This window comes from Vicugna pacos, chromosome 5 (genome assembly GCF_048564905.1).
Source record: "Vicugna pacos chromosome 5, VicPac4, whole genome shotgun sequence".
In the NCBI taxonomy this organism is placed as follows: Eukaryota; Metazoa; Chordata; class Mammalia; order Artiodactyla; family Camelidae; genus Vicugna; species Vicugna pacos.
This window is the reverse complement of record NC_132991.1, coordinates 65,339,126-65,358,878: the sequence shown is the minus strand read 5'-3', so window position 1 is coordinate 65,358,878 and position 19,753 is coordinate 65,339,126. Positions and strand designations below refer to the sequence as shown.

General features: G+C 41.2%; 1 non-coding gene across 1 annotated transcript; it reads right to left on the bottom strand.

Moving 5' to 3' along the window:
* Positions 1-19,330: 19,330 nt before the first annotated feature.
* Positions 19,331-19,403, bottom strand: TRNAD-AUC (transfer RNA aspartic acid (anticodon AUC)). Its single transcript has one exon. It is a non-coding gene; the product is annotated as a tRNA-Asp (tRNA).
* Between the last annotated feature and the right edge of the window lie 350 nt (positions 19,404-19,753).

Genomic DNA, 19,753 nt, shown 5'->3' with positions numbered 1-19,753 from the left:
ACAGTAAGAAGATGAAGCTGATACAGAGCTAAGGAAACACAGAAATGCTAAGTGGTTAATAATAAAAATCTAAATAGACACTCTTAACAGTTGTACTTTCCATTTGTGAAGTGTTTGCTATGTGCCAGGGACAATGCAAAGGACTTCTCATACGCGTCTCTTGAATTCCGACTACAACCCACAAGAGCACGGGTGTGGGGAGAAGGTGTGCGGAGGCCGCAGGGCACAGTGGATGGTGCCAGGCTCGGGAATCACATCACGGGGTCCTGGTTCCAGCTGTGGCCTGACCTCTCCCCACTGCAGAGAGAGAACACTTTTTCTCAGATATTCAGTTGTATCCAGCCTCCACTACTGGCCGTGGGACCTTTTGAACATTGAAGTTTCTCTCTTGCCTCCATTTTCTCATCTCTGAAATAAGAATAATCATGAAACTTACTTTACAGAGTTGATATTAAATGAGAAAAATGTAAGTATCATGCTTGAAACAGTGCCTGATGAGGAGTCAATGGTCCACGAAAATTAGGTTTTATGACCCCGAGGTTTTATAACCTCAGAGAGGTTAAGTAACTTGCCAGCATTCACTCAATAAATTTATATCTGAACGAGAATTCAAACTCAAACCTGACTGATCCCAAGACCCTCGGATTTTAACCACTTCACCGTAATAGGAGTTCAGAGAGCAGTGAATCATTATGGATTAGTGTGAAAAGAGGGAAGATTTGCAGAGAATGTGAGAGCGTTTGAAGGATGGAGTAGAAATTATTGAAAAAGAAATGGAGACTCTAGGCTTTGATGGAGGAAGATCTCTTAAGTTAACAAAATGTCTCTCTTTACCAAATACCACCTCTGGGTTTACTTTCTTTCCTGCCAGCCAGACTTATTCTCCCTCCAGTGAAGAAGACATAGCAGCTGAAACACTCGCCACTCAGGATGCTCTGAAGGTCAAAAACATTCCCTGCCCCTCCACAAATCTTCTATAGTACCCTGGGTCTTGATTTCTTCTGCTCTATTTTATTAAAAAAATTTTGTGTGATTTTATATATACATATATACACACACATATTTCATTGAAGTATAGCTGATTTATAAGATTGTGTTTGTTTCAGAAGTACAGCATAGTGATTCATTTGCAGGGTTTTTTTTTTTTTTTGTACATTTCTTTTGCTCTACTTTAGATTTGACTCACTAACATGCATGTGACTTTAAGAAAGAAAACTGAACATTTTAGGACTTAATTATGTAAACATTGTATCTAAGTTAGAAATGCTATTTATAAATGTGGAATGAAGGGTGTATCACCTTTGCTCTCACTGGGAGAACTGGGATTCTTTCAGAGTTAAAGAAATAAAGTGACTATATGTACATCAATTTCTATATCTATATTGAAATGTACCGGAAGTTGGAGAAGCAATCTTTAGCACTCTGAGCTACAGGAGACCGGCGAGCAGGAGTTTAATCTTTGTAGTTCACTGAGTGTCTAATTATATTTCACATTTCTAACCTCAGGCTCAGCCACAATAATGGTTTCCCCCTCCTTTTCCTTCTGCATCCTCGGTTCTGGAGTCTTTAACAGACTGTTTGGAGAGAGGGTGACTGGAAGGACACCGGGGACGAGGGACCTGGGGAAGGGGAGGCAAGGGGAGCAGGCACGAGGAAGGCCGAGGGGCTCAGGGAGAGGCAGCGCCTGTGTGGGAGAGGCTGTGGGTGGGCACTTGGTGCATCTGGAGCAGGGCAGGAAAGGACTACTCTTGTGAACTCAGGGACATCTTAAATAGACTAGGGGACCACTCACCAAAGCACGCTATCCCTGGTTCTGCGTGGAGAACCTTATTTGCATCTGAAGCAGAGACCTGACTAACCTTTTTGGGATTCCCAGTCTGGGTTCCACACATTTTGGCCGTTCCGTCCCCCGGTTACTAGCCATCTGCTGGATTCCCCCAGTAAGGACGACTGGGTCATGAAGACAGTCCTAAACGGACCCATTTAACTAGTTGACAGTAAAGCCATTTAGGCCCTCCTGCTGTGGTAAGGGGCACAGGTCTAAGTAAAATGAATGCATCATTTTATTCACTAGTTAATTCATTCAGCACAATCTTAGATCTCTGGAGCATTTTCCTACCTTACAAAACAGTCCTGAAGTACATTTGAAAATCTTGTAGTGGTTACATTTTGCTCCTAAACTTCATCATGACTTTGTTCAGTTTCATCCTCTTTGCTTGAACCACTGCAATAAACACCTTACATGCTCCATGTCTCCCACTCTGCTTTGTAACTGATGCCAGAATTGTCTTCTCAGTCACTCTACAATTGTCATTTTCTTGCTTTTCATTGTCCCCTGCTTTTTTGAGGGATATGCTTTGATCTCTTTTTTTTTCCCCAAATGAAATGGAGTATGGAATACAGCTTTCAACACTGAAGCAGCCCTGCTCTGGGGAAGTGGGCTTGGGTGCGGGCAGAGTCCCTGGCACTCAGCATCTCACCGCACCCTCTGCCCCCTTGACCTTGAGTGGTCCCAGTCCTCTCAGCAGCATGCACAGGGCCCTTCGGAACCTGTCTGGAGCACGAGCAAGCTAAAGCGCAGGGCCGGCTTCTCCTGCCTCCCCCTCAGCTCTCCTTCCAGAGCTTCCGCTCCAGAGCACGCTGCGCTCTCCACATCTGCCCAGGCTGCCTCTTCTCTCTGGAACACTCTTCCCCTCTCGCTATCCAGTGACCACCTCCGATCCTTTAAGAAGGATCTCAGATGTCACCTCCTCATAGAACCACCTGCAACAAACCTGGAGAGAGGCAGTCACCCTCCATGCCCTGGCTCTCCCTGCCCATCTCTCATTTACCATTCCCTACACTGTTTCACAAATTTGAATCTTCATCTGTGTCATCCATCACCTGGCTATCAGAGAGGCCATGTCTTCTTGTGTGTGTTCCCTCATGTCTGTTCCTCTCCCCCAGTCCAGTCTGTGCACAGCAGGCTGTAAATGACCATCATTGGTTAGATATGGGGAAAACAGTGTCCTGAGCCCAAGTCAGAATCAAGGAGTATCTTACAGCATCAGTAGCTGAGCAAATTTGGTGAAATTAAGTGAACATCTTCTTCATCCTTTATGGAGGAAACTAACATTGTGGTTTGTCCTTTAAACTACATCGAGGCAGAATGGACTTTTTAGGCCACATTTTCAGTCAAGATGTCCAGAGTCCAGTGAAACAGAAGAAAATGGTTCCCAAGCATTTCTGGGAAATTATCCTACGTCTCTTTCAAGACCTAACTCACACATTCACTTCTCCCTGGGGCCTTCGTTGGCTTCTCATCCCCATGTTTGTCTCTTTTTATGTAAGACTCCTAATGATGACGGTCTCTACTGCAGAATCCATTCGTTAATTCCCTACGCTGGACTCAATCAGTATTTTGAGTTGAACTATGTTGATCCGTGGAAGCAAAAGCTGGGTCTTGTGGTGCTTCTCTCTCTGCTAAGCAGCAAAGGACTAGAATCTCCAAGGGCTCTTTTTTTTTTCTTCCAGCCTTAGCCAAAAAAAAAAAAAAATTCAAGGGAAAGAAGTCTTGCTGAAACATATGCCATTTGTTATTTTGAGCACGTGGGTCTTCTTTAGAAGTCTTAGAGAAAGTAAAGATTATTATCCAAAAAAGGGAAAATCACTTAGCATCTCCCGCATTTCAAGGATGTAGCAGAATTTAACGAAGGACAAAAGATGTCTTTGCGAGGAGAGTCCAATAATGGGCATTCTTAGGTGTGCAGAAGAAATCAGCGGGTAGGGCGAGCCAGGCGGTCTGGAGCAGCAATGCTCACTTTTTCTCTGGTAGGCAGGGTTCTGGGAGCTGGAAGGGAAGGACAGCTGGAAAATGGGAATCTCGATAAGGATGGTGTGATAGGGACGGGGTGATGGGGTCAGTGTGCACTAGCAATGTGGTGTGGCCCAAGGCAAGAAAGTACTGTTAAAAAACTTCCCTGGGGGGATGGCTGAGGAGCTACAAGTACAGTACTCTTTTGTATTCAATATTCAGTTGTTTATTATTTCAGGAGACGCTAGTCCCTCTTCATTCTTCCCGAACATTCAGAAAAGTCTGTCATGCACAATGGCTTTTTGTTGGGGGTATATTTTGGAAGAAATGAAGACAAGGAGGCTGCACATAGCACAGGAAGAGGAGAGTAATCACAGGAGAAGGCAAGTAAGCTGGGATCAAGACTTCAGAAGCAGGAAGTCTGGGCAAGGGATAACTAGGCTGTCAGTAGCCCTCTGGGGGATATCATGGAATCTTACAGAGCGTGCTGAACATCTCCCTGTTCTTGGGTTGGAGACTCCGACCATTTTATTTGGGTATTAAACAAAAGGACTGCAAGAGGAATCTATAGCAGAAAAATGTGTGCATTTTCTTCCCAGCCAGAGATGCTTCTCCCTACGAGCAGAGCTATTTTAGGACCTCTGCCAGACCTGGGCATCTTGATTTTAGAGGGCTCATGTCACATTTGTCACATTAAACATAACACAATATTTTGTTTCGTAGATGTAAAGCCATCTTTGTAAAAATTGCTTTTGATATTATTATGTATTCTTGATATAATTATTAGCTTCCAGCTTAGGGTTTAATTTTGGACCCAACACATTTTTTAAGAATCAGATCGCAAACATTTTCATGCACATTTGTAAGGCTTGTGAGCCTTCAGTCCTGGGTTTAATACAGCTAATGGGTAAAATGTTCATACATGAATGTAAGCTCTTTCTTGTGGAGGTAAAGCCAATTCCCAAAGAAGCATTATCAGCTCCTGACAAACACAGACGTTTAACTCACACCCACAGATGACTTAGACCCTGATTTTTCAAATTGGATTTTAGTAGGTTAATTAAAACAGCATAGAAATAATTTTCAGTGTAGGTCTTTATCTATAAGCCTTTTGGTTATCAATTAGGGTCTTGTTTCTAATTAAAAGACAAAACAAAACAATACACACAGTAATTAGTAAATTAAAACCTTCAAAGTAAACCTCAAGGCCTGATAAGAGCTCTAATTTTTTTTTAAGTGTTTTCATGTCAAGAGACTATTCAAAGTGCAGGCTTTATAGATATTTTCCTTCTAAATAGAATTCTCTTAGCTAATCAGATGCTGAGCGGCGTTGCCTTTAATTTTATCTGGCCAAGCTTTCCTCCATCTGTTTTCCCACAATGCTCTCATCCTCTCCTCCAGATGTTTGGCACAGCATCTCAACTTGATGTCTATTTCTTCCTGTTCTCCTTCACCTCACATGAACCATCCAAGTCATAATTCTTTAGAAACAGACACAAGGAGCTTTATTTCCAATTACCATCTTTTACTTAAGGAGTTTCATCTCTCAGGTCAGTAGAAGTGAAAAAAAGAATTCTTTCTCATTGTAGAATTTCTTGGCTGTGTATATTTTTTAAAAAGAAAAAAAAAAAGGATAAGAAAAGAAAGAAAAGAAACCAGAAGTACAAGATTGTTAAGCAATACCCTCATGTTCACATAAGCCAGGGACTCAAGAATAGGAATGGATCATCAAGAATTTTACTTTTGATTCTTTTTTAACCTTTGATTCACTGAAAACTGTTCTATCAGTCACTCTACAGCTTCGACTTTGATCAATGCCTCTATTCAGTAGGGGGTCAAATACCTGAAGGGAAATAAAAGAATTCTCTGGAACACGTGGCGGGAAAAGGAGCGTTTGTGTGTGCCCGCTGAAAAGACAAATGACTCGCGTTCCGGCCTCTCTCCTGTGGCCGGCCGTGTCCTCTGCCGCTCAGCTGATCATAGACAATCTTGGGCTTCAGCTAATCGGCTGCTTTTCAAAGCAAACTAAATGGAAATAAAGGTTTAAATACCTGGAAACGAAATCGTGATTTAAGAAAAAATAAATCTAAGGGCATGAAAACATTTTCCTGACAAAGTGTACAGCAGGTTAGGAAAATTCTCTTCTGAGACCACCTGCTGATAGTCTGTTTCCTAAGTTTTGCCTTATGGCCAAAACTGACATAGAGCTAAAGCTTTTTGAAGAGGAAGGAAAAAAAATACCTGAAACCTCATTAAGGAAGTAGGTAGTTTTCATGGTGCAAAAAAAATCGACAAAACAGAAAAGCTCTCTTTCCTGTCATTTGAAAAATAGTTTCTCCTTCTTAGGGCCTCATGTTCACCCTTCGTTTTTCCACCCTCAATGCCAGCCTCTGGGTGAAGTCATTGTCAGCTCACGCTGCGCTTGGGCCATGGCCTCCAGCACATATCCCCCTGTTTCCAGGCTCCCTTAGACCCCATCCATTGACCCTGCTAGAACTCCTTCCAAAGAGAACTCTGTGTTTGTTTAGGGGAAATACCTCGCAAGGTACTGGGGATGCAGAAAAAGCACCAAGGATCCACCTAAGGGTATGGTTGCAACTTTTAGGAGAAAGATGAATAAGAGCAGCTTCTTGCCTGTGTTGGAAGGAAAGGGGGTGGGAAAGCAATGAGTAGGGAGTGGGAAATGGAAGGAATGGGCCCAGGGATGGCAGAAGGAAGATACCTCTCTCCTTGACATAATCTTTCCCCTTGACCCCCAATCATCTTTAGAAAGAAGTTACCAAGCTCATAAAATATTTGGAGGTGGTAGATTTTTGTGGAAATCTAGGTGGAGCTGTGTATTCCATCTACATAGATGAGCACAGGATGGGGGCATGGAGATGTTGGGGAATGAGACGAAATAAACAGAAGAAAGTACAACAAATATGGGGGAGGGATTTTCACAGTCACAGGCTGTGGCACTAGGCTCCAGTCAAAGCTCTCAGGGCTTGGGTAAGCTGGCTGAGTCTTAGGTTAGACTATGAACCGTTCACATTACCTGTGGAGTTGACGTTGCACTTGTCAGCCTGACGTGCCAGCCCCCGGTGATCTTGCCTTGATTGACTACATTCCAGCCTCCTTTCCCAGACCTACTTTCAGTGTAGCCAAACTGTGCTGGTCATGTTTCCATGAACGAGAATATTAAATTCCAGTAGAACCACCAAGTTATTGCCTGAGTGATGGCGGGGAAATTGTTTATCATTTCAGAATTTCAGTCCATTTATCTGGAAATTATCTGGGAATAATCTCATAGGGCTGTTTAAAGAATTACACGTGGGAACGTGTTAAAAAAAAATCTGTAACCTGCTTCTCACGCTGTAGACACTCAATGAGTCTCATCTCCCACCCCTTTTATTCACTTTGTCTCTTACGAATTTTTGCTTCTACTGGTCCTTTTACCTGACTTGCTCTCCCCAGCCAAGTTCAAGGTCTACTTACTTTGAATTGCTACCATATTTTATCATAGATCTACCATTATAGTTATTAACGTCTCTCTCATCTCCTCTTGCAGATTGTAGACATCCCAAGAACATGCATCTTTAGACCCTTTGTAGCATCTAAAAAGTTTGCAATTTGTGTACACTCCATAAATATTTATTGAATAAATTCTGCATTATTATTTACCAGAACTCTCTAATGAGTTTCAATCATAAACATTTAAATTTAAATTTATTCCATTAAAGTCACAAAAATAAGGTGGAATCTCTCTGCTAAATATTTCTCACTCAGCTTCCAAGGATTTGAAACAGCAAGGCACATTCCCTTGAAGATGTCTATCACCGCCTAGGTCATCACCACTACAATGTTTTGACAAAAATCAAGTCAGTAATATGAAATCGAATAGAACTTATTTCAAGCTTCACACTAATGAAGGGAGGAAAACAAAAATCATTCGGGAAAGAGCTGCCAAACATTGGACAGCCTGCTAATGTGAAAAAAAATGAGTTATTTCTTTCCACCATCCCTCAATTATTGGGATGGCAGGCGTGCCTGTGCTACGTTGTTGCTTATGTTTTCAGTTGAAGAATAAATTTTGCCTGTAGTCAGTTCATCATCTGAGTCTTTTGGAAAACTTAATTGAGAGGTCATTATTTGCTTTGCTTCCTTCTTCCTCCGATCTCCGCGGCATATCAGCAATCATAGTGACGCATTGCTCTGCGGGTAATTCATATGGTATATTCAGAACCACAGATCATTGCTGTTTTAGACCTGCCAGATGTTCCTAGTCCCTTGCTGCAATTAAGTTCCAACATAAGCCCAATTTGAATGAGATTGAGAAATCACAGTTCTAATTAAGAATATTCATGAGTTTGCACCTTGGAAAGCCAGAAATCACATGATGTTTCAGAGTGGACAATATTCTTTACCTTCGAGAAGAGAGGAAAAAAAGTGCAATTTTAAGTAAGTCACGAGATATGCACTATGGGAAGTTCTGAAGTGACACATGAAGTATGGGACTGAAGGAACTATTTGAACTTTCAGCCAAACCTGCCTTAATAAGGATTTAAAGGGCGGCATCAGGGCTCCTAACACTGCCATACATTATCCTCTAAAAAGCTTAACAAAGAAGTGCCTGGGTCCGTCACAGGGCTAGTCTAGCTCAAGAAAAAGAAACAGTGCTGTTATTGGCACTCTCATCTCCACACAGAAGGAGTTGCCTCTAGACAGTTGCTATGGTAACTGCAAGCGTGTTCTTAGACATTCTAAATGGGAATCAAAGCATCTTCAGCTAGACTAGAAGGTGCCACGTGTAGCGTGTTCAAAGTAGGGTCAGCCAACCGAATTAGACAATGCTGAGGCTTTCTGCTACACCTGCAATAAGTCATCAGCGGTTCCTAACAGCATCTTCAAAAGAAACATAGGAAATGGTCTTCCTTATGATACTCGCCTGGAGTGGTAGGGTTCACACTTTGTGAACCATTTTCTGTTGAGTCCATTGTGATCCCTGAAATTAGAACCCTTGGAAAGATGTGGAACACACTATAGTGAGAGAGGGGATTAGGATTCAGTTTCTGTCAGTAAGCAGCTGTGAGACTTGGGCAAATCACTGAAGCTTTCTTGGTAACAATTTCCTTATCTAACAAAGAAAAGGTTTCAAGAGGCAATTTTAGGGGATAGAAGGGGCCTTAGAATCAATGTGTTTCCTCCTACAGTGGACACCTATTGTTTTGGACTTCCAAACTGCATTTCCCCATTATTCTGTAGCCTACTCTTGGCTTTCCTTTCGAAATTAATCCTCCCTCACTCTCAGGCTGTGTATTAACTCCACCTCTGACTCCAGAGGAGGGCATATTACCTAGGTCTGGCCAATTGAAACATTGCATTTCCTATTTACATAGTGAGCAGTTTAGGTATGCAACTCAAGTCAATCAAATTTAGTGAAAGTCAATTCTAGAACTTTTTCTGGAATTATGGCCAAGGGCAAAGTTTTATCTGTTGGGCTTTAAGTTTTAGGAAGTAAAAACTGGAGGTGTGAGGAGAAATCTTGTTATTACAGAGGGAGAACATGCCTGAGGATGAAGCCCACACAATAAAAATCAGAGCTAGTAGAAGGAGAGCTACAGTGTCCTGGTGATAAAAATTAAAGCTCCTAGATCTAGCTATGCCTGAAGGTGGTATACCTTGTTCAGTTATCGAAATAAATAAAGCCTCCACCTTGCAAATTGAGCCAGTTTGAATTGAATTTCTTTTACTTTCATCCAAAAGAGTTCTGATTAATACCAATCCTTCATTTTATAGGCTTTGGAAACTGAGACCAAGGGTGGTGACTTGTCCAGACCTACATAAAGCCAAAAGCAGGACTAGAATCAGTTTCTGAGCTTCCCAGTTCAAACACTTTCAAAATACATCTAAACCTTGAATTAAAAAAAAAAAAGATACTGACATCTTTGAAATTTCCATTTAGCTGAGTCTTCCCTCTGTTCCAATAACATCACTCTTGTAATTCTTGAGAGATTTATTTTCTTGCAGCATTTTGCTGTCTCTGAATCCACTTATTTTGTAACTAGTATACCTACCTACCAAGTTAATGAGAAACGAACATAGCAACAATTCACCACCCAAATTAATATTTTGGTACAGTATAGCTCAAATAAACAATAGGTTGTCCAAGTTTCTTATTTTTCAACAGATTTATTTTTCCAGTCTATTTATCAATAGATTTTTCAATACATTGTAGCTTCAAGATCTCAATTTCTTACCAGAGGCAGAAGAGATGGATATCTTAAAAAAGAAGAATGTAGAATTAGAGCTTAATATTTAGCTAAGAATTGAGCTCCATCAACTGTATTTTTCAATCTGTAGCTAGTGAATTAAGAGCCACATAATTAAATGTTTTGCTAAATCTGTCAATTCAGCTCAAGATCCTCATTCTCCATAAAGTGTATATTCCCATAACCCATCATCCATCTCTCTGTTACGGCACTTAGATTGCATGCTTACCTATGTGTCTCCCCCATTGGACTTTGAGCCTCTGTATGTTAGGGACCTTGTTTTAATCATCTCGGAGTCTCATGAACACTCAATCACTATGCACTCTCTGCGTGCAGTGAGGTGGAGGTTAGGACACATGGCTGTTTCCAATTTATTACTTAGAGAGTTGAACCAATGTGCTTCCTTTGACTATCTCCAAGGTCTGGTCTCAAGTTCATCTGTCTGTTATTAGTATGTGTGAGAAGAGTTTCTAATATATTCAAAGTAATTTCAGGTTTTGAAAGTTTCCACATGGACCATTTTTAATCAAGCAGAATCTCATGGGATTTTAGACCCTGAAGTGTCAGATCTAATTGTTATATTTTCATTTTCATGTCTTCAATAATCATCTGGAAGTGATATTGTGGACTGGCACTCAGGGGCGGTGTGAACTGTGAGAATCTGTGTTCTCAAATCTTCTCAAATCTTACTTGCCATGCTTCCCATTTGTCTCACATCATCTGGGGTATAGAAAGTGTGAACCTTTTTAGTTTTACATACCTTTAAGTGCTGAAACCAACCGGAGAAAGACTGGAATAAAGAATATTATGGAGTTTTAGGTTGTCATGGATACACGTCACTTTGTCAAGTTCTACCCCATTCAGAAGAGAGAGGTTGGGACTGTTTTTTAATCTAGAGAAGGGGTGATATTAAATTGATCTGTGCATAACTATTTCTCTTTTAAACTATGGAAAAAATCAGAGTACTATTTATTTAGAAAGTAAGAGAACACACCCAAACAGCTTTTCCTGGAGATTTCACTTTTCTTTTTCCATTTAAAAATGAAACGTTATTTGAAAATTTGCCTATTACTATAAAAGGAGAGAGAGGCTGGTTCTGCATAGAATATCTCACTCACTCCTCATAACACCCCTAATAAAGTAAGTATTATTATCCACATTTTATCAACGAAAGGCCATCTTTAGGGACGTTAAGTGAATTGTCCGTGGTCATGCAGACAATGAGCAGCTGAAGTGGAGAGGAAGTCAGGTGTGCTTGCCTCACCGGTGGTTTCCGTCCTGACCACCCTGCTGCACTGCTTCTCAAAACATGTCTCGATGACTTGCTAGGACCTTTATGTATTATGTGCGGGGAGCTAGGCTCTATGCTTTACGTTTATCTCTGTTAATGCGCGTGACTACCTGATGACTGGGATATTATTATCTGTGCTTTAGAGGTCAGGAAACTGACCTAGGTAACCTGCCCAAGGTCATAGAGCTCACACGGCAAAGTCATGCTCTTGGACACCATGCGTTCCTTCAGATCATGTTTATTAAACACAGTTTCTGTGCTGGGCTTGGGTGAGCAGGAAATGCATAATTTCTGTTCTTGGCTACTTTAATATTAGTAAATATTTTTTGAAGGAAGATATTGACTTATGCAAGATCTAAAGAAAAGACATTATCAAAGCATTAGTGTTTCTGAAATGTAACTTTAGACTCCCCGAAGGACCTTCTAGCACCTCTCTGGAACACTTTGAGAATTACTGAACTGAGTTTAATCCATTTGCTCTGGAGTTTAGGAAGAGCCTCTGCTTTTACCCTGGGGCTGAAAGAAATAATTGGCTTCCTTTCCAGTCTCCTTCAGACACACTCTCACCGGTTTTCTCCTGCAGGGAAGAAACTTGACCTTTGGATGCCTAGGCACCTCCCTGCACCCCTCACCCTCATTCTGTTTGTCTCCTTCTTTCCGCAGCCGGGCAGCTCCAGGGAGAAGCTTATCTCAGCTGCTTCCATTTCCACACTGACTGGTTCTTCCTTAAGTCCCTCAACCCACCTTATCCTCACCCCAAACACTGTAAGTTCAAAGTCACCAATGACCCCTAGTTTCTAGCCTAGTTATCCTTTCTTAGTTACCTCCACCAACTACTTATTACAGGATCAAGTCCAGATCCAGATTTCCCTTGTTCTCTACAATCTGACTTGGACCGAAGTTCTGCTTTCGTCTCTCCTGACTCTGATGTAAACAGTTTCACTTCAGCAAAACTGGTCGACTCCATGATTTTTGAAGGCATTTTACACATTTTTGTGTACGTAGACATAGCAATTTTCTTATTAGGCAGATGATACATATGGCTCTAAGATAAGTAAGGCTTAGAATACCAGTAAAATAAAGGTCCAAAGGATAGAGAAAAGTGAAGCTTCAGTTAAACTACCTAGAATCCTTCTATTAGAAAATCCAGGGAGAGGGAGAGGAAATAGCTCAGTGGTAGAGCGCATGCTTAGCATGCACAAGGTTCTGGGTTCAATCCCCAGTATTTCCGTATAAATAAATAGATAAATAAGTAAGTAAATAAACATCTAATTACTCCCCCCCCAAAATTTTAAAATGAAGTAAAAAAATCTTAAAAAAAATTTTTTTAAAAAGGAAGTCTAGAAAGAACCTGTCAATTTCAGCACACATGGATGATCTGTACTTTAGAGTTCAAGGTGTGTATGTTTTTATTATGTAAAGAATGAGTTAGAGGGTATACTTCCCAGGATTTTAGTGCTTGAATCCCTTGAATGTCACTAATTAGAACTAAGACTTTGGGCAAGATTTCTAATACATTGAGACTCAATTACTGCATATAAAATGGAGGTGATGATAGCACCTCCTTGATAGTACTGTTTGGAGAATTAAAAGAAATAATGCACATAAAATGCTTAGCATAGAGGTGGTCAGTAAGTGCTCATTATTAAAGTTGCTGCCACTGTAACTACTCATATGCGCTCCTCACTGTCATACTGAGTGTATTAGTTTCCTAGCAGCTGCTGTAACAAATGACCACAACCTTGGTGGCTTAAAACAACAAAAATGTATTCTCTCAGAGTTCTGGAGACCAGAAGTCTGAAGTCAAGGTGTCAGCAGGGCTGTACTCCCCCTGGAGGGTCTATGGGAGAATCTGTTCCATGCCTCTTCTAACGTCTTAAGTCTGCTGGAATTTCTTGTTGTTCAATGGTTGTGGCCACATCACTTAAATCTCTGACTCTGCTTTCACATTGCCTTATCTTCTGTTTCTGGGTGAGTCAGATCTCTGTATTTCTCTTGTAAGGACACTTGTGATAGCATTTAGTGTCCATCCAGAGAATTCAATAATCTACTCATTTCTAAATGTTAACCTTAATCACATTTGCAAAGACCCTTTTTTCTAAATAAAGTGATATTCACAGGTTCCAAGAAGTGGGATTTGGACATGTGTTTGGGAACCATTATCAGCCTGTCACACCAAATTAGAGGCTTCTTGAAAGGAGTGACCTCTTTCCTTCATCTCTGTGCTTCCCACAAGCCCGAGAACTATGACTAGGGCATGATAAGTTCATGGCTGTTCATAAGTTATTAGTAAGTAAATAAATAAGTAAATTACCAAAAAGTTTCATGCTTGGACCAATGATGAGAGAGTGCTGCCTCAGGTCTGATTTAAATAATCAAAACAGAGGGGGCATCCACCTAACATCCATTGAATGAAAAGCCTAATGTTAAAGATTTTACAAATCATCAGTAGTTTGATAAGACTATTAAATTATTAGAAACATTTAAACTTTCAATTAAAAATTATAATGTGTACTAAGCTAGGATCCATGCAGTCCAGTCCTGTCCTGAGTGGTTTCACACTCAAAGAAGCAGAGCCCACAAAGGGATGCCAATATTTACCCACACTTCTCTCACATATTTAAAGGTCCAAGCACAAGAACACAACAACTCATTAAATCCCCTGTGTTAGTCTCTTGCCAACTTTGAAAGTTTCTGAAACAATCACACCTTTCATTTTATTGACCCCAAAGAACACTCCCATTCTTGATGTCTCACTATGTTGCCCCTTTCCATAATTAATGTACCACCATCCTCTGCTTCCTTTCCCTTCTCTCCCTCTCACCCAGGAGGCTGGGGGTGAGGGGGTGGGGAGTGCAGATGGCCAGCCTCTTAGAACATAAGTGGAGGCAATATCTTGGAGGACTTGGAATTGATAGCCACTGTTTGGCTGAAACAGCTGGCTTTGAATTCTTGCCTCCATATATATATGTAAGTATATAGTGTTCACCAATCACAAAAATATATTAGCTTTCCCCTGGTGATATATACAGTATCTAGAAATCAGATGTTTGGCAAATAGCCCACCTGGGTCCAGTCGAAATAAGATGAATACTTCTTCAACTAGGGTGAGATTAAAAAGACACAGTCCATTTGTGCAAATCCATTTTCTTTCTTAAAGTCTTGGCAATTACAAAACAGGCACCCCGGTAGGCCCTGCACTTTTCATTGCCAAGGAGAAAATTCAAAATAAAGGCCCACTATTGAATGGATTGCTCCGTCAAAGGAGAGCCATGGCACATTAAATTCAATAAACCACTCAAGCTCCTGATTGAATATATTATGGGAACTCTATACGCTCCAGTTTAAAAGATTAGTCCAGGAAGAAACAATATACTACTGTATTGGCTTTCTTGCTGGCAGTCTCAGCTTCGGGCATAAGACGATGCTACCTGATAGTTGCCATGGTAACCATGCAAGTGTTCAGCTGGAGCACTTTCAAACGGAAAAATAGAACATCACACATGAGTTCGCTGTTTAAAGAGAAAGAGAGTGGGCAGCAGCTTGGAAAATGGGAGGCTGCCCATATAAATGCTACAGTGTCAGCCTTGTGAGTCTTCTGATTTTTGTGAGGCTGGTTGAGGCTGCCGTGGCATGCCTGCTTGTGGGTGTCCAAAAGTGGTGGTATCCTGGGTAACTTTCAGGGGGGAAAAAGGCAGGGTAAAAGCTGCATCTGTGATGCTGCGGAGGTTGGAGAGGACTCTCTGTCCTGTGGAGACCTGGGCTTGCCGTCTTCCCCAAGCTGTAGCTCTCTAACGTCTTGCTGCATCTGCCAGCTCCTATATTCATAACGGTTATACGTCCACTTGGCTGAATGTGCTCTGCCTATCTCTCCGTCCATGCTCTGCACACCAGTTCTTTCTTGGGTATAGTTTTTGAAAGATTGAGGGATTCATTTCAATGGTCCTTTCAGCCTATCTGAACATTGCCGTGCAAAATGAGGTTTATGCCTTACCTCCATCTGCAACTGTCTCCCCGGACAAGCACCACCCCCTCCCTAGCATCCCCTGCTCTCTGCCACCTGAGCCCCTCATTTGCAGCGCAGCTGCTCTATTTTCTGGGTTGTCAGCTTCCTGGGCAGTGGTTGCAAACTAACAACAGGTCTCATCTTTTGTTGGACCTATGTAATATTTGGAAAACTAAACCAACATTCAATCAGGGTATTTCACATAACATTTCAGATTCTGGCAACGCTACACCCACATTCTTGGTGTGGCAGCCATTAGCTAGAGCTGTGGAGCAACTACCCTCTTTAGATCAAGGTCGTGGTGCCTTAGTTACCACAGTCTTTGTGGCTGGGTTACCACAAAGACTAACCTGCCTGGCTCCTGAAACACCTGAAAGGACTCCTGTCCTTGAGGATGGGGACAGCATCACATCCTGTCCCTCTCTCTCTTCTCCTCATGGATTTGTTTCTCCCGAGGCCCTAGTTACTTTACTTGGTAGGTTCATAATATAGATTTGTTGATGAAAATCAAAGATAGTACCATCTCTTTGATGAATACTTCCTGCTTACTCAGGCTGTCTCCTCAGAGAAAGTGAATCTGAGTCGCCTGCATGCTCGGTCAGACACGTGGCCTTATAACGAGAAAACGCTCCTGATGGAAAGGGAAGGAGTTCCCGGTAGTGAGTGTTTCACTAGAGGCGGGGCCCCAGCCTGGGCATCGTCCTTTAAATAGATAGAACGGAAGGCTTGGCAAGCCTGGGGGTCCATGCTGCAGGCTGTCCTAGGGCACAGTTCTTATGATCCTCCACCCATCATCCACCCACCCATTCAGTCAGTCAGCCATTCCATCCATGTTTACTGGGAACAGTTCACAGCCAGGTGTCACGCAAAGTGATAACAGGGGGGAAAATGGTCCCCATCCCTGTCCTCGTGGTGGACAATTTTTTCTTATCCAAAGGGCTAAACAAACTTCATGACCAATTGCAGAGAGACCAACTGTGCCAGAGACAAGTTAAAAAAAGAAGGAGAGAAGGGAAGAGAAAAGAGGAAGGAGGAGAGATGTAAATGGCCAAAATGTAGAGAGAAACCATTTAACTCCTCAACACACAAAGAAATAAAATTAAAACCATAATGATCCATCTTTATAATTACTCACTTGGGCAAAGATTATTCAAAAAAGAATTATAATGCCAATTGTGGAGAATGTGTGAGGTGAAGAGCACTCTTTTTTTTTTTTTCTTTTCTTTCATGGAAAAGTAAGTTGGCCCAGACTTTCAAGAGGGCAACCTGGAAATAAACATGAAAAATCCATTAATATTTTTTGATGTAGTCATCCAATTTCTAAGGCTCATTCTCAGGAAATAATTAAGAGTGTGAGCAACAGCTGAGCTAAAAAGATTTCTGGGGGAGAGTTGTTAATAATAGTAACATTCCATGCAACTAAATGACAACAACTAAGGAAACTAGTATGTGTTGGGCACTTCTTATAAGCGGCCCCTCCACTAAGATACCACACGACTCCTGTGAGAGAGGCCTGACTGCTGGTCGAGGAAATGGCTTGGAGAAGTTAGTAACTTGTCCGCACTGATGCAGCTCTATGGAAACCGCCCTGCAAGGGGCTGAGCCCATTTAGTTATCACGTCATGTTTTTGTTGCTTCCACTAGTGAAAAAAATGTCGGCGTCTCACCTTAGGGAACTGGCTTAATAAATTATGTAACAGCCATGGCATGGAACGCTGGTCAGCCATAAAAAATAACATAAATGAAGCTACAGCCGCTTGGAGAGATGTTTGAAATATGCTGCTAAGTGGGTTATCAAAGAGCGTTTATGGTGTGATCCCATGTGCGTAAGCGTCGCTTTGTAAGCACAGGTGAGCGTAGAGATATCCAGAGGCGTGGATACCACGGTTCAGTCAGTGATTGTCCGTGGTGGTAAAATGATTGTTTTGGATTTTTTCCCCATCCATTCATTTTTTTCCTTATCTATACTTTAATTTTCACTTAACATTTTTTAAATTGAAGTATAGTTGATTTACAAAATTATGTTAGTTTCTGCAGTACAGCATATTGATTCAGTTATACATACATACACATACATCTTCTTTTTCATATTATTTTCCATTACGGTTTAATTACAGAATATTAAGTATAGTTCCCTGTGCTATACAGTAGGACTTTGTTATTTATCTGTTTTACATATAGTAGTTTGTATCTGCTAATCCCAAACTCCTAATTTATCCCTCCCTTATCGATACCCTTTCCCCTCTGATAAACATGTTTGTTTTCTGTGCCTGTGAGTCTGTTTCTGTTCATAAATAAGTTCATTTGTGTCATATATTAGATTCTACATCTAGGTGACATCATACAGTATTTGTCTTTCTCTATCTGACTTCTCTTAGTATGATAATCTCTAGGTCTTATCTTTATCTTTAAATTAAAAAAAATCAATCTCTATTGTTTATACAAAAATTTTTATATTTACTTTTTAAAAATATTGTGGCATACCGACTTGGTATTAGCATTCGAAGTCATTACATGACACCCTGACTCTTGCTTCCCTGAATTAACACTGCTTCCCTCGGGGTATTATAAAAATCATCCTGGACTGAGAGCAGGCAGAGCTGGGTTTCAGGCTGAGCTCAGCTACTGATGCGTCCAGGATGTGTCCTGAGGCAAGTCACCAGCTCCCCTGGCCTCAGCATGATGACGGCTGGGCGAGCTGAACTCTGAGGCTCCTTCCAGCTCTAACATGCCATGTGCATTTATGCATTCATTTTCTCCTTTGGAGACAGCCTGTAACCATTTCCAGTCTACGGGAGAAAGATTCGAGAATACAAAATCATTCTGGTCTCTAAAAATCATGGATAAACACCTGCCTAACCCATTTTAAGAAATAATAACATGACATTTATAAACCACTTTGCACAGTGCTTATGCATTCCCTCCCTGGAGGCTTTGAGTTTGACTCGAGTCATTCTGGTTACTTAAATGCCTGCGTTTGGGTAGAGCATTTGCAAAAGTGAGAGGGGAAAACACTTCCTCCTGAGATTACTGTGCATTCAGTGTTGCCTATTATGTTGTTGGTGCAAAATTTGTTAAGACCCCTTTCTCTGACACAGAATATGACCCTGAAAAGGAAAGCGTGACTTCATTTCAGCCCTGTCTTCCAAGCTGGGTCTATGGGCAATAGTCAGTCATTCCTGAAGGCAGCTGGGCTGGGCTGAAATTACATATCAGAGATGAAGCTTCACCCCATCAGGACATCTTAGAGCAGCAGGACCCGCTAGGAGGAGGGGTCTTTTTTCTCTGGGAATGAAGAATTTGAGTTGGTGTTTGATACATGTTATTTCCTGAAAAATAATTCTGAGGCCACTGAGCTTAGGTGGCTGTTGAAGGGTCCTGGCCCTGAAGTCAGAAAAATCAAAATTCACATCTTCATGCTGCCTCCTATTACCATGAAATCTGAGGAGAAATTACTTAACCTGATCTCAGAAATCTCCGTCTGTCTTTCCAATTTAAAAAAAAAAAAGAAAGAAAGAAAGAAAAAAAGGGTTGTTGTGAAGATTAAACAAGGGCAATCTGTCAGGGACCTCTTGGGTGCCTGACCCATAGTAGGTGCTCAATAAATAGAGGCCATTAATATTACTATGAATAAAACAAGGTGTTTAATTCTTTTAATGCAGCATTCCCACATGCAGGATCATAGGATGTGAAGCAGGAGAACAGAAGATGAGCTGAAGGGACTAGATTAGAATACAAACATTGTTACAGTGAACACTGTATCCCTTGCCTGTGCTTTGTGATTGTGGAACATTGGGCAGAATAAATTATGGTATCTGCAAGAGGCTTTTAGAAGACAACCTGAAAAAGTAAAAGATAATGTTATACTGCATGTTTTATGGATTCTTCTCTTTGATGTTTCAACTTTTTTTGTTCATTTGTTTTAATTTTTTTGTTTTGTTTTGTTTGGTGAGGGGAGGTAATTAGGGTTATTTATTTATTTATTTTAACGGAGGTACTGGGGTTTGAACCCAGGACCTCGTGCATGATAAGTATGCTCTCTACCACTGAGCTATACCCTCCCCTCTTTCTGGTTTGTTTTAACATTGTTTTGTTGTTGTTGTTGTTGTTGTTGTTGTTGTTGTTTTCAGCTGCAAACCTCCATTTGGAAAAATCTTATCAGTTGAGTTGATCCTTAGTTGAATCTGTCCTGTTTCTTACTTAGATGTTTATTTCTTTCCACTACTAGACTGGTTTCCTTAATTAACTTAAATCATTCATGTTGGTTCATTCTGAACCCTGATTATACTCCAGATCCTGTGCTAGATGCTCAGCACAGATGCATTTCCTGCCTGAAAGGAGCTGACAGTCTAATATAAGAAAAAAAATGTTAACTCTGTTTGCACATATTCCCTCTCCTCCAGCCTTCTGAG